The following is a 16,049-nucleotide window of genomic DNA, read 5'->3' on the forward strand; positions in this document are numbered from 1 at the left end:
CCATATAATATTTCTGAATTTTTCCTTTACAAACTTTTATATTTCTTCATTGGTATTTGAACATTCTTGTGTGCTAATTATCTTTTTTTTCCATCAATTTGTCGAATTACTTCATCTACATCTTATTTCTTTATCTAGTTTTTCCTACATAATTTATTTTAGGCTCATAGTATTTTTTCATAATTTGTGTTTTCTTTAAGTAGCTTAACAACCATACTATCAATGAAGCTTTTAATGAGAAAATACTTGTTTATGTCAATAGGATATCATAAGGGACAATATTATTAATTTTGAGGTTTTTGATGATTAGATATTTTTAGATTCTTTATATTTGTCTTCATTTCTGATCTGACGTGTTGCTACCCAAAATCTCACATCCCTAAAGGATTATCAGGGTGACCAAAAAACCACAAAACTTTTATGGGGTTTTCCAATCCAATAACTCTACATTCCTACATCTTCTTTGTAAGGAATGTAGCACTTTCCAACCTCCCTGAAATTTTTTTGCTTTACATGTTTTCCAGTTGAGTTTGTCATCAAAATCGATCCCCAAATATTTCTACTCACTCACTATCTCTAAAGGATTGCCTTCAAAAGGAAAATATTTTGCATCTTCTTGTTTCTTTTCAAAGAGAAGATGATTACTTTGGTTTTGCTAGTATTCAATTGCATCCCAACCTCATGGCAAAAGGCTTCAAGTGTCTTCAAGTGTTAACATAATCCATTAACAATTTTAGCAACGAGGATGAGCTCATCCACATAAAGAAGTAATTTTATCACATATTTATCTATTTGAACTCCTTCTCCATTAGTCTTGCTTAGTCAGTCTTCTAGCTTATCAATAGAAACTAAGCAGAATTAAAGAGAGCATACACCCTCCTTTAACACCAGTATCATTACCAAAACATTCAAACATCCCATTCAATGTTATGATTTTGGCTTTCACTTGCTCATAAAGTCTATGTATTGCTACTGTGAGCTCATTGGGAATTTCTAGTTCTTCCATTCTATCCCAAAGTTTGTCGCATATTATTCTGTCAAAATATTTTTTGAAGTCTATAAAATAGAAAAAGGCCTCATCACCTTGAATATTCCATTTTTAATAAACCAAATATCTAAGGGTAATGTCGCGATCAATTATGGACTAAAACCAACATGTCCTTAGCTCTTTTACCTTATATTTATGCTCACTTGATGATTTGCAATCTATCATACTACCAAAGAGTTTCCCTAGGAGAAATTTAACTATAACAGTGTGGTATCTTGATAGATTGTTTATGTCATTTCTTTTGTGGAAGGGAATCACAATGTTGGATGTCCAACTTTCAAAAAAACCCTCTTCATAGACATCATTGAAAAAATATGATTGATGTGAGGTACAAGGACATCAATGCCCCATTTCAGACATTCAAATTACAACTCTGAAATGTCTTAGCTATTTCTACCTACCAACCTAATATCTTTTGCATTAAAAACTCCTGTCATGCCCTTGACTATCAAAGGTTTGTGCTTATCGTGCCCACACTCATATAACATCTTTGCATATTCAAATCATTAAGTCATATGATGTTTTTTATTAAACTAATGGGGTTTGAAGGGCCCCTGAAACCCTTTACATCGAAACCTTAAAGATAAAACCAGACAAAAAAGACAAAGCCAACATGTGAACAAAAGCCAGCCAAAAAGGGACAACATCCCAACCAACCAACCAATGGAAAACACAAAAAAAATATAGACAACATTGGACACCAAGAGGAACCTAACCCATACTCTTTAGAAGCTCCACAACCTATAGTTTGAGGTGATCCATCTTCTCTTCAACATCGTTGAGTTGACTAACATCAATAGGGGCAGTTGCAACCATCTTTGTAGTACTAGCTCTGGTCCTTTTATTGGGCACATCTTTGTTGCCAACAACACCCCTTTGATCCTCAAAAATAGTAATAATGGTCTTTCCCCTATAACATTCTCTAACTTACTAATGAGAATTTTAATGTGCTCATTGGATGCCTTTAAAATTTTGTCGCTCTGATCTCTTAGAGTTCTCTTAATGTTATTCACCTTGTTATCCAATTCCAATGCATTGGCCTCTAGTTTGTAAAACTTCGCTATACTAGTCAAGGAGCCCATCATAGGACTCTCCTTCTCAATAGAATCAAGGTTCCTTTGATTAACCATCCTACCCTCCAAGGTACCCATCTTGATGCAAGAGCATCCTAGGCTTGCTTGTAATCCTGCATGTTGGAGGGATTTTGTCTTTGGAGTTGTGGACTCAATCACCAAAGGAGTGATGCTCAGTCACTATTGGGTGTAGTGATGGCTGAGGTGCTCAGTCATTCAAGGGGCTCGGTCACTGAAGAGCTCAACAGATACTATTGCTCAACACTCATTGTTGTGCTCGACATGCATTGGTTACTCGACATGTGCTATTTGCTCGGCATGTGTTGGTTGCTTGATATGTGTTGATTGCTCGACAATTCTTGGGAGTTTCTTGATGCTCGACAATGCTTGCGAGTTTGTTGACACTCAGCAGTGTGTTGGTACCAACTTGAGTTATTATGGATCTTCTTGTTTGATTTGATGCATTTAATGCATATAGTGTGTGATTGTGACATGGAGCAATTTGGGAGTTTGTGTGCTCTTGGTTATCTCTCCTATGTGCATTTAATCATGGTTGTAAACTTGGGGCTTGTCTTAAGTATTTTGTGTGGTTGCATCGCACATTAACTATGACAACCACGAGGGTTAACATTTTATATTTAATGTTTTTTGTGAGCTGACTTGTGGCTTAAATATGCATTTAATGCAAGGGGTTTATTTAATTTGTAACATACTAGGCCAACTTGTGGCTTAGTTGGGTATAAGTAAGGGGCTTTGTGGATTCTTTAGTCATTATCATCCAGCTTGGAGAAGAGGATGAAGTATAGGAGCGAATTTTTAAGGGCTAGTAGTTGTGGCTTAGAAAGCTAGGAGATTGCTTAGTGGGCTTGTGAGCACAAGTTGAGATTTCCTTGGTGGTTTTCTTCCATAGTGCAGATCTGGACTAGTTGGGATTAATGTTGTGAGTTGGATTTTGTGGGATTTTGCAGAACTATTATTGTAATTGTTGTTGTATTTGGCCCTAACATAGAAGGCCTTACAGTCAAGCATATTGCATGTAATCAATTATTTTATGAATAAAGAGTTGTAAGTTGGTATCAGATCTTGCATTTGTGTTGCATTTTTATTGTGTTTCTGTTGTGTGGTTATTTGCTAGGGGCTAGGACATCTCCTACCTTGCACTGCATCAGGTGGCATCAGAGCAAAGGTTGTTCCTAAGTGTGTGGACTAATCACTGAAGTTGAGGCAATTTACACTAGGACTTGGGTGAAGACTGGAAGAGAAGGTTGATCTTGTGGTTGATTGATCTTCTAGATTTGTGGATTTTTTGCTTAGGTTTTGCAAAAATCTTGGAACATGCCTCTGAGAAAATTGGACCCTACGATAATTGATGATCTTAGTGATGTTGTGGAAGAAAGAATCTCAAAGAAGGTTAAAGTAGATTTTAGATATGAAATGGAGAAGGTTAAAGCCAGTTTTAGATCTTAGATAACATTGATGAAGAGTGACACAATTGTTGAAATTGTGAGTGTTTTAGGTGGTGTACCTAGGCATGCAAGTATTAAAGATGGTTATGAGGAAGTTGCTAGATTGAGTGGTGAGGACCAAACTGATCATGTGGAGAGACCTATTGGAACTAGGACTAGTCAGTTTGTTAGACCTGGATCTTAGTTGAAGTTGAAGCATAAGATGGAGGTTTCTAATTTCTCGAGTACTTTGAATCTTGAAGACCTGATTAATTGGAATGGTGAATTGGAAGACTAATTTGAGCTTGAGGATATTGAGGATCCACTCAAAGTAAGGTTGGCACAAACTAAGTTGAAAGGACATGCTACTCTTTGGTGGAAAGAACTGAAAATAGATAGAGAGGAGGAAGGTGAAATGAAGATCACTTGTTGGAGATTGATGATGACTACGTTGAAGGCTAAGTTCAATCCTGTAGATTATGAACTTGAGTTGTTTAAGAGATTGTAGAATCTAAAATAGAAGGATATGACCGTGAAAGACTATATCAAGGAGTTCTACAAGTTGACTATTCAGTCTGGGCACATAGAATTTTCAAAGGAGAAGGTAGCTTGGTACATTAATGGTTTGAGATTCAATATCCAAGATAAGGTTGGTATGTTGAAGATTGACACGATTGAGGATGCTTATCAGTATGCCTTGAAGGCATAATATAAGTTGAAGAGGAAAAGTCAAAGCAATGCTAGAGGAAAGAAGTAGGATAGCTTGGCAAAAGCTAAATTGAGTGATGAATATGAACCAAAACCTATTGATCAGAAGAAGAGGATAGGTAAAGGTGATTTTAAGGGTACTTGCTACAAATGTGGAGATGTGGGACATAGATTTTATGAATGTCCTAAGGCTAGTGACATAAGAGTTGTTGTTGTGAATGAGGTTGAAGGCCATGATAGTCAACCTGAGCAAGGAGAGTTTCTAGCTCGACAAGTACGGGTTAGTTAGAGGACACTGGATTATTCTTAAAGGACTATTTTCTTCAGGACTCATTGTAAGTTTGGTGGTAAAGTCTGCAATGTGATTGCGAATGGCGGTAGTACTGATAAACTTGTTGCTGAGGAGATGGTTCAGAAACTTGGTTTGAAGAGAGTGAGACATCCTTATCCTTGAGCATGCTTTAGAAGTAGGGGAGCAATGCCTTGTGGATTTTTAGATTGGGTAGTATAAGGATCAAGTGTTGTGTGATATCGTGGACATGAATAGTTCTCATGTGTTACTTGGTAGACCTTGGCAATATGATTGTAGGGTTGTGCATGATTGTGTCAAGAATGTATTTACTGTTGAGAAAGGTGGCAAGAAGCATTCCCTGATTCCTTTGTAGAATGAAGAGCTTGGTAGGAGGAACCTGAGTATTGGTAACCGAGTTGAGTTGAAGGATTGTGAGAGGGTTAGAGATCAACATGGAAGGTAGATCTATGGTACACCGAAAATGGATAATCAAAAGAAGAGAAAAGAAAAGAGTGTACAAGTTGAGGACTTGGAGGATATGTATGTGAATAACCAGTTTGGGATTTATGTGTTGAATCACAGAAGATGTTCTTCTAGCTACTAGAACATCTTTTTGAACCCAGGGTGTCTGATGCAGGAGCATCCTAGGCCTGCTTGCAATCCTACATGTTGGAGGGATTTTGGCTTTGGAGTTATGGACTCGATCACTAAAGGAGTGGTGCTCGGTTGCTATTGGGTGTAGTGTTAGCCGAGGTACTCGATCATTGAAGGGGTTTGGTCGCTAAAGAGCTCAATAGATACTATTACTTGACACTCACTATTGTGCTCGACATGTGTTAGCTGCTCAACATGTGTTGGTTTCTCAGCATGTGTTGATTTCACAAAAATGCTTGGGAGTTTGCTGACATTTGATAGTGTGTTGGTGCTGACTTGAGTTCTTGCAGATCTTCTTGTTGGATTTGACACATTCAATGTATACAGTGTGTGATCATGACGTAGAGTGATCTGAGAGTTTTTGTGGACCTATGTGTGGTCTTGGTTATCTCTCCTATGTGCATTTAGTCATGGTTGTAAACTTTGGGCTTGTCCTAAGTATTTTGTGTGGTTGTATTGCGTGTTAATTGTGACAAACACGAGGGTTAACATTTTGTATTTAATGTTTGTTGTGAGTTGACTTGTGGCTTAAATATGCATTTAATGTAGGGGTTTTATTTAATTTTTAACATACTAGGCCGACTTGTGGCTTAGTTGGCTATAAGTAAGGGGCTTTATGGAGTCTTTAGTCATTATCATCTAGCTTGGAGAAGAGGATGAAGTAGAGGAGCAAACTTTGAAGGGTTAGTAGTTGTGGCTTAGAAAGCTAGTAGATTGCTTAGTGGGCTTGCGAGCACAAGTTGAGATTTCCTTGGTGGTTTTCTTCTAGAGTGTAGATCTAGACTAGCTGGGATTAGTGTTGTGAATTGGATATTGTGGGATCTTGTAGAACTATTATTGTAACTGTTGTTGTATTCAGCCCTAACCCAGAAGGCCTTACAGCTGGGCATATTGCATGTAATCAATTATTTTAATGAATAAAGACTTGTGATTGGGTATCAGATCTTGCATTTGTGTTGCATTATTATTGTGTTTCTGTTGTGTGGTTATTTGTTGGGGGCTAGGACATCTCTTTTGGAGATTATCCTACCTTGCATTGTGCCATATCTTTTCATTCAAATCCATGATCTAATAAAATAACCATTTGATGGATCTAAAATTATCCAACATGTTTTCTTTGGTATTGTTCAACACATCCATATTTTCCTCTTTGCTATAGTCACTAAGAATTAGCATAGAAGGATCAATAAGCTCATGGAGTTTAATTTTATCTGGCTTCACCTCATCAACCAAAATATTATTTTTTTATCTAGAAATGTTGAGCCTCATTGAGATCATATTCATACTCTTCTAAACCGTCTTTCTTCCTTTAGAAGGAATAAAATGTGAGACCTTAGCAGCATGGGTGACATTAGTGTCTTGGTTGATTTACTCATCAAGAGAACCATCCTTGTACTAGTCTTTTATAAGATTCAATGGGGAATCTAAGACCTTGTTGACTCCATCGTCACCTTTCTAGATTCTCTATTTTTTTCTTAAAGGCTGATTTTTCTTACTATTTCCTCCTCTTCATTACCAGTTTCCATATCATCATCATCCTCATCGTAATCATTAGATGCGATAACAACTTTGGGATGTTTCTTTGTCACTCTGGTTTTCCTAGTCGGGATTACCTTTTTTTTCTTTTTCTCTCACGCCTTCCCATGCTTCTTCCTACTATAGCCCACCTCTTCAACATTAGTCTCCATATCTTCATCATCATCATAGTAATCATCATTATAACCCACAACCTTCTTGTCATGCTTCATACCCAGAGAAGCTTTCATTTTTTTTTAGTAGACATCACAAGAGACTTGGGAGCATACCCCTTTTCCTTCCCCTTGATATTAGGAGCATTATCATCCTCTAAATGCATGTCCTCACTATCTCCAATTTTAGCGAAGCCCTGCGATTCCTTTGAGCCCTCCTCTTCATCATTCGGCAAACCCTTCACCCCAATAAATTTCCCCAGAAACTAAAATTTAATGTGTTCATAGATAAGAAACATTAAACCATCATGGAGGGGAGGGTTGGAAATAATTGTTTCCCTCATACCATTAATACTGGCATTCAACAGAGAGTAAAGATAGAAGTGAATAGAAATATTAATAGCATGCCCAAAATGATTCAGAATAGCAAAGTGGTGTGAGAAAACCCTCCTAAATCTACCATCCAAAGTAATATAGTATACAATAGCATGTAGAAAAAACTGCCAGAGCTTCTTGATATGGTTGGGCTAAAAATAAATTTTACCTTTAGTCTTGACTAGGGCCTCACTCTCATGATTGAAATGCCAGTCGCATTGGAAATAAGTTCCTCAGTGATAGTAACATTCTAACCTCCCACGTTCAACATGCCTTCATTCTATTTTCTCAGAAATAACTTAGTAACTTTCAAATTCCCACCATGGAGTCTTTCCATGAGATTGGTTACACCACCTCTCTCTAAGATATTCCAAACCTTAGTGCATCATCTCCATTTTTCACAGTTTGAAGGTTCCTACCTCCTTCGTTGTCTGCCCATTTTCTTTTTATGATCCTTACTCACAAAAGAGCTATAGAAAATGATATTAGCAAAAAAGTAGAGACTGATATATGCAAATAAACATTATGGCTCTCAAAAATACCCAAAAAGCATGCAAAGAAATGGAGAACTAATTACATATCCCATCCTTACTCCCCATTTGGCTTCTCGTAATCAAAAATCTGTAATGATATAACTTGCACAATAGAAGAACTAATATGAAATATTATATAAATAGTTGATAATAACTAAGAGTGATAGGCCACTTCGAGGGGGCAACGTCCAAATATCTCCAATGGGAACACACTTCACAATATGATGTTGAAATAAGACTCACAACCTCCTATATATACCTAATTATGATTAGGTTGAATAGGCACAATCCTACATAACACCTAGGCCAACCTACCTACTTAAATAATAATATAATAATGATAACATGACTTAATTAAGGATTAAGATAGCCACAAGTTGACTATTCATAACCCTATATACACCAATATTAAGGGTGTAGCATGCCCCCTCTCTTGAAAGAAGTATTTTCCTCAATGCTAACCAAGTGTGGATTCTTTTGAATGAGCTCCTCATCCTCCCATGTGGCCTCTTCAACTAGTAAGTTCTTCCATAGGGTGAGATACCGAATCAGGGTTTTGTTCCTCAACTTCTTCATATGTGTTTGAAGAATGCACTCTGGTTCCAAAATTATTCTTCCTTCTTCATCAAGTTCTAGTAGTATTGTTTGAGTAGGAATATTATGCCCAACTACCTTCTTCAAATAAGAAAGATGAACAACTAGATGTATCTTTGTTGTTGGTGGCAACTCAAGCTTGTAGGCAACACTACCAATCTTTTGCATGATTTGGTATGGTCCATAATATCTTGGAGACAACTTATTATTCTTTTTTTGTTGCTTTGTTGATATTTTTTTATAAGGTTGCAATTGTAAGGAGACCCAGTCCCCAACTTCAAAATTTCTTTCACTATGATGTTGGTCTACTTGTTGTTTCATTCAATTTTGTGCCATAGCTAAATTCTCCTTGAGTCCTAAAAGTACCTATTGTTGATGAAGCAAGTGGTCCTCTACTGCCTAAACTCTTGGTGACACCTCTAATGATGATGTGATGGAAGGAGGATGATATCCATAAAGTGCCAAAAATGGATACTTTTTTGATGAGCTATAAAAGAAGTATTGTACCACCATTTTGCAAGAGGAAGCCAATCTACCCATTGTGATTGTTTTTCTAAAGTGAAACAACATAGATATCCTTCCAAACATTTATTAACAACCTCAGTTTTCCCATCTGGTCGAGGATGGCATGAAGAACTATGAGCCAATTGAGTACCCAAACATGAGAATAAATCTTTCCAAAAGTGACTAGTAAAGATAGGATCACGATCACTAACAATAACCTTAGGCATATCATGTAGTTTTTGGATATTCTCCAAGAAAAATTTTGCCACTATACTTGTTGTAAAAGGATGTGATAATGCAATGAAATGTGCATATATAGTGAGGTGATCAACCACTACCATGATGACATTATGACCTTTAGATTTGGGAAGCCCTATGATGAAGTCCATAGATACCTCTTCCCAACATTGGCTAGAAATAGATAAAGGTTGCAAGAGACCTGGTGCCTTAATTGTTTCCCCCTTATTTCTTTGACAAACCAAACATCCAACCACAATTTTTTGAACATCACCTTTTATCCCTTCCCAAAAAAATCTTGCTTGACCTGATGATATGTCTTCAAAAATCCTAAATGACCACCAATTGGGGAATCATGTAGTTATACCAAAGAATATCCCCCTTTAAACAAAATTTATTTGAACTGCTAGGGTCACTTTTTATTTGTTGGATGAGATTACTTTTTGTAACATCAGTTTACCACTCTTCTTTGGCTTCTGCCACCCAATTTTCTTGTAATATTGAAAGGGCACACAATAAGGCTTCATCTTTTCATCCTTCCTGGAAAGTAAATCAGCCACAATATTTTCCTTCCCTTTCTTATATACAATTTCAAAGTCATATCTCAACATCTTAGTGACCCATTTTTGTTGCTCTTCTGATGATAGTCTTTATTCCAAAAAATATTTTAGGCTATCATGATCTGTCTTAACCTTGAAGTGTCGACTTGTTAAATAAGGCCTCCATTTTTTAACTGCATGAAGGACTGCTAGCATTTCCTTCTCGTAAATAGGTTTGAGTTGATTTTTACCTTTTAATTGATGACTCTCAAAAGCAATTAGTCAACCTTCTTGCATTAGAATTGCTCCTATCCCGTTTCCAAAAGCATCACATTCCAAAATGAATTCCTTGTTGAAGTCAGAAGTGGAAAGCACTGGAGTTGTATGCATAGCCTTCTTCAATTGCTTAGATGATACATTAGCAGATTCATTCCAATGAAAAGAATCCTTCTTCAATAGAGTGCTAAGGGGTGCTGCTATACGACCATAATTCTTCACAAATCTTCTATAGTATGTCAATCCCAAGAAACCCCTCAACTTCTTGATCATTTTTGGAATAGGCCATTCCATGATAGCCTTAATTTTGTTAGGGTCCACCTTTACTCCTTCATGTGAAACTATGTGTCCCAAATACTCCACCTCCTTAAGACCAAAAGCACACTTGGATGACTTAGCATAGAGTTGATGATCTTCGAGTAATTGTAATGCTTGATCTACATGTTGCAAATGTTCTTCCCAAGTCTTGCTACAAATTAATATATCATCAAAAAACACTAACACAAAATTTCTCAAGAACTTCTTAAAAATGGAATCCATCAAACTTTGGAATGTAGATGGTGCATTGGTAAGACCAAATGGCATTGCCAAAAATTCATAATGACCCTCATGAGTTCAAAATGTTTTCTTACAAATATCTTCATCCTTAATCCAAATTTGGTGATAACCCAATCTAAGATCTAACTTGGTAAAATACATAGCTCCATTTAATTCATCTAAAATATCATCGATGACTGGAATAGGAAACCTATCTTTAATGGTGTACTTGTTGAGCACTCTATAATCTGGACACATGTGCCATATTTCATCCTTCTTATGCATCATCACAATAGGTTAGGAGTAAGCACTTTGGCTATGCTTGATAATTCCTGCCTCTAGCATTTCCTCAACAATTTTTCTATCTCACGTTTTTGTATGTGTGGGTACCTATAAGGTCTGATGTTTGGTGGTTGGCTCCCTGGAACTAGTTGTATGGCATGGTCATGATCCCTCTTAGGAGGAATTCCTTTAGGCATATCTCCAAGAATCATTGAGTGATGATCTATTATTACTTGTAAATTTGGATAAGTAAGAGCATTAGATTGAGAGACTTCTAATGAACATAGCCGGGCCACAAATCCATCCACACCTTTCTTAAGAAGCTTTTGCATTTGATGAGAGCTTACCATTTGTGGGGATTTTTCCTTCAATCCCCTTAGCTCCACTACCTTTCCTTTTGATTGAAATCACATGAATAGTTCTTAGAAGTTTATCTCAATTGTTCCCAATGTAGTAAGCCATTGTACTCCTAAAACAATATTTGCTACACCCATGGATGTTGCGTACATTGGGCTATCAAGTTGATAATCTACCATGGATAATTTGATGCTATGATATTTCCCTGAACAACTAATTGTGCCCCTATCTGCAATCAAAACCTGGAACTGGATATATAAAACATTTTATAAGAGTTGCCAACTTTTTGTTGATGAAATTATGAGTACTACCTGAGTCGATCAACATTGTTACTTTCTACTTCTTTAAGAAACCCACTACCTTGAGAGTTTGTGGTGCACTGAAACTTGAAAGTGCATAATGATTGGTTGAGAATCATGTGATTCCTCACTTGACTCTCTATCCTCCTCTGATATGGGCTCATCCTATTCTTCCTCACTTGGACCTTCAATATAGAACAATTTCTTTTCAATACATTTATGTCCTCAACTATATTTTCTATCACAATTGAAACACAACCCTTTTTCTCTTTTCTCCTCAATTTGTTGTGGAGTCAACCTAGTAGGTTGAGGAAGAGAAGGTGTTTAATATCTTTTTTCTCTTGTCAAATTAGCCCCTTGCTTTATATGAATCAAGAACTTCTCCTCTACCCTACGTGCCAATATAAAAGACTCATTTACTGAGCTAGGAAAAAATATGCGTACCTCATGTTGAATGTGATCCTTGAGACCACCCAAGAATAAATCATTCAAGTTCTCCTCTGTAATTTTATCCACTCTTAAGGATCAATTTTGGAATTTTTGAATATAATCTTTGACTGATCCTATTTTTTGAAGCTTAGCAAGTTGGTTAAAGAAGTTTTCTATCTCACTATTGTTATATTGTGCTTGGAGTTCTTCTGTAAAAATTGACCATGATACAGTGAGACCCTTTTTCCTCCTATGAGTACAAAGCCAACAATTCCAAATGAATTGATCTAGTTCTAGATATAAGGAAGCCATCATGACCTTTTATCCATATGGTATATTATGTACTTTAAAAAAAACTCCATTTGATTTATCCATATTAGAGGATCCTTACCATCAAATTTGTGCATATCCACCTTTGGAAAAAAATTCCTAGATCCTGTAGGATTAGTAAAATTTGTGTCATTATTAGTCAACTTGAAGGTTTCACCTTGATTGCTTGAGAGCTCCTTCCTTGTTTCATTCATATAGGTGCTTAACATGCTTCGTATATCTAATATATCTCCTCGTAGTTCACATATATCCCTCTTAACCTCTTCCTTGAACTTACTAAGTTCCTCATTCAAATTACTATCCTTTGTTGCTTCCCAATCTTGATTAGAGGATTTCCCTGGTGTGGTAGCATTCTTTTTGCCTCTTGTTGAAGGCCCCATCATGATGGAAACCAATATTTTTAAAATAAATCACACAAATGAAATGTGAATTCTCTATTTATGTAATTAACTTTTTATTGTAACTTACTAGGGCCAAGATACCCTTACTCGGAAAAAAAATCCCCAAAAAATTAGCAAATTTGCTGTCTTTAGAGAGAATTTTCCTAATTTTACAGTATCTTGCTTCTTTTTTTTCCAATTTCTCCAAGGTTTAAAATTTAGGCTCCTTTACTATCTATTCAAAAACCCAATGCAAGTTATACTCCAATTCAGTAGGATTCGAGAGATATGAAGATCTTAATAAATTGTGTAGAAATAGTAATTATGCAATAATTTCCTCAAATTTGCTCCAATTCCTCTACATTTTGGACTATAGATTATTTAATATGGTCTTCAAAAACCCTTTAAAAATATTTGAAAAAATTGCTAAATTCTAAAAGTTATGCTCTTCCCATAATTGCCCCAATGTTGAAAAAAAATCTTGCCTCTATGGTGCCAAGATCATGCTCCGATACCACTTGTAATGAAATAACTTGCACAATAGAAGAAATAATATGGAATATTATATAAATAATTGATAATAATTGAGTGTAATAGGCCACTTCGAGGGGGAAACCTCCAAATATCTCCAATGAGAACACACTTCACACTATGATGTTGAAATAAGACTCACAACCTCCTATATATACCTAATTATGATTAGTTTGAATAGACACAACCCTACATAACACCTAGGCTGACCTACCTACCTAAATAATAATATAATAATGATAACATGAATTAGTTAAGGATTAAGATAGACACAAGTTGACTATTCATAACCCTATATACACCAATATTAAGGGCGTAACACAATCTGTCAGTTCTGTGTACCTCCATTTTCATTACTAATTGTTCTTTCCTTCCCATTAGTAATGTCATAATGAATGCTCAACATGACAACCTTGGCATATTTGTATTACCCCACCATTTCATCTTTTGATCACACCTTACTACCACATTGGCAATTGAATTAGATACCATATTTGATTCCCTATATAAATGTGTTATATAATAATTTTCCATAGACTTAAGGATACCAATAGTCTCGCTTATAATATTTTCAATAGTCTATGAAGGAGTAGACAACCCATTAAGACACTTAACTATATTCACAGAATCACCCTCTAGCCAAATCTTAGAAACCCCGTTATCCTTATGCAATTTGGTAATTTGAAGCATGACCATTTCCTCAACAAAGTGGTTGGTCTGGATTGCCAAGGGGACTTATAGCATAGCTAGACAATGGCCAAAATGATTTCTTATCACTCCCATGTACCTAGCTAGCCCAAGGTTACCCTTGGTTGACCCATCAAAATTACCCTTGCACCAATCTTCGAGAGGAAATGCCCATTTGATCTCCAACCTTCTCTTATCAAGAAGATTCCTAGCCTGCATATTCTCAATAACCATCCTAATACTGAGACCACTAACCCCTTTAGCATTAAGATTCTCCATAGTGGCATTTTTAATTTTAGAATAGACCACCTTAGGAGGAAAAGCCTTGTCCCTAAAATTTTGTTGTTCCTTTCTTTCTACATGCCCCAAAGAATATGTGGAAGAGAAATAGACCACAAGAGTTTGAAATCCTTGAAAGTATTAAAAGGAAAAGACCATTGAAGGAAACACACTTTGATATCATGTGGGAAAATCCAAGAGAGGCTAAGCCTTCCCAAGAAAAGGGACCAAATTTCTCTAGAAAAAGAGCAGTGAATAAAGAGGTGATTCATAGATTCTATCTCAGGACAACATAGGATTCACATATTAGGAATGTAGAATCCACATTTATCCAAATTATCAATAGTAAGAATTATATTATGAAGAAGAGTCCAGAAAAAATGTTCACTTTATGAATGAAAGCCAAAATCCAGGCCTTATCCCAACAAGGAGGATCCCCCTAGTCTCCCAAAATCACCTGATAAGCTAAAGCCACAAAGAAATCACCAGAGGTTGTAGCTTCTCAAACCAGTGAATCCTACATATTATTTAACACAACAAAATAAAGAAAAGTCATTAGAGGCTGAAGAGTAGGAAGAATATCACCTAAATTAATCTAATCACCCTATTCCCAATAGTTAGCCATTTGTCCCATATATAGTCACACACTGATCCTTCCATACATTGAAAAGTTCTATGTTCTCCAAGATGCCATAAGTCAACCAACTATCCTCCCAAAAAGAATAGAAATATTATTACCCTGTTTCCATTTAACAATTCTAGATGAAAGATCCCTTAGGGATATCATTAGAGACCAATTATTTTTGAAAAGAGTGGTTATTGAATAAATAATTAGAATTAAAAAAATTTCTCCATTCCCTATAACATTGAAAAACTCTTCAAATCTATTTAACCAATAAAGTCTAGTTGAACATTATGATCTTTCTTAACCCCAAGCCTCCTAATCTTTTAGGGAGGAAAACTTTGTCCCAAGATATAAGAGGTAGCCTTTGGCGGTCTTCAACACCTTACATAATTTTTTTTTTCTAGATCCTCTCAATGGCCTCTGTACATTTGTGTGGGATTTGAAAAAGATCGAGACAATAAGTAGGAAGATTTTGGAAAGTGGACTTGAGAAGCTGGACCTTACTAGGTTGGCTAAGGATAACGCCTTTCCAACTAACTAACTTCTTATTAAATTTATCAACAAGTCCATCCCAAAAAGAATATGGAGGCTAAAGTCATATGATGTTAATTTCTATCTTCTTCCTCTTTTTTTGTAGCTCTTCCCATAAATAAAAGGGATTTTAATTTTCAAAAGTAATCAGCTCCAATCTTGTTATGTTTGCATTTTTTTAATCCCTTAGCAAGTTTCACACATTTTTTTTTCTTTATTCATTTCTCCTCTCAATTTTATTTTTGCTTGTGTAATACCACCCTATCAACATGATTTGGAGACACTAGATTTACTTCATATGTTTTATGCATGTTATAGGAAGCTAGATAATATTTCACATGATGAACTATATTTTCTATTATACATTGTATATACTATTATTAGGTGTGATATAGATATTACTTATGATGTTATAGATATGGGTTTCTATGGTTTTCTAAAACTTATTGTACTAGCCTATCAGGTGTCTACATTACTATTTGATGTGCTTTTATATGATCACTATTTTACTTGTATGTATGCATGTTGGTTTGGTCGATGATGTAGGTGTGTGCAAGAATAGGTACTAAAATACTCTATATTATCTATTGATTTAGAGATGAAATCATGGTCCATATAGACACCTTGGGCTTAGAGGACCTATTAGTGAGTCAACTACCCATATCAAGGGACTTGAGATTGTATCTCTAATTGGTTTAATGATATCCTTATTTGTGATATAATTGTGATTTTAGTTTCATGATGATGGTTTATTAAATATATTTATCTAAGTATATATGGGTGCACACATATATACCCAAATGAGTATATGATTGT

The sequence above is a fragment of the Cupressus sempervirens genome, chromosome 3, assembly GCF_028749045.1.
Source record: "Cupressus sempervirens isolate cs-2001-9-10 chromosome 3, ASM2874904v1, whole genome shotgun sequence".
In the NCBI taxonomy this organism is placed as follows: domain Eukaryota; kingdom Viridiplantae; phylum Streptophyta; class Pinopsida; order Cupressales; family Cupressaceae; genus Cupressus; species Cupressus sempervirens.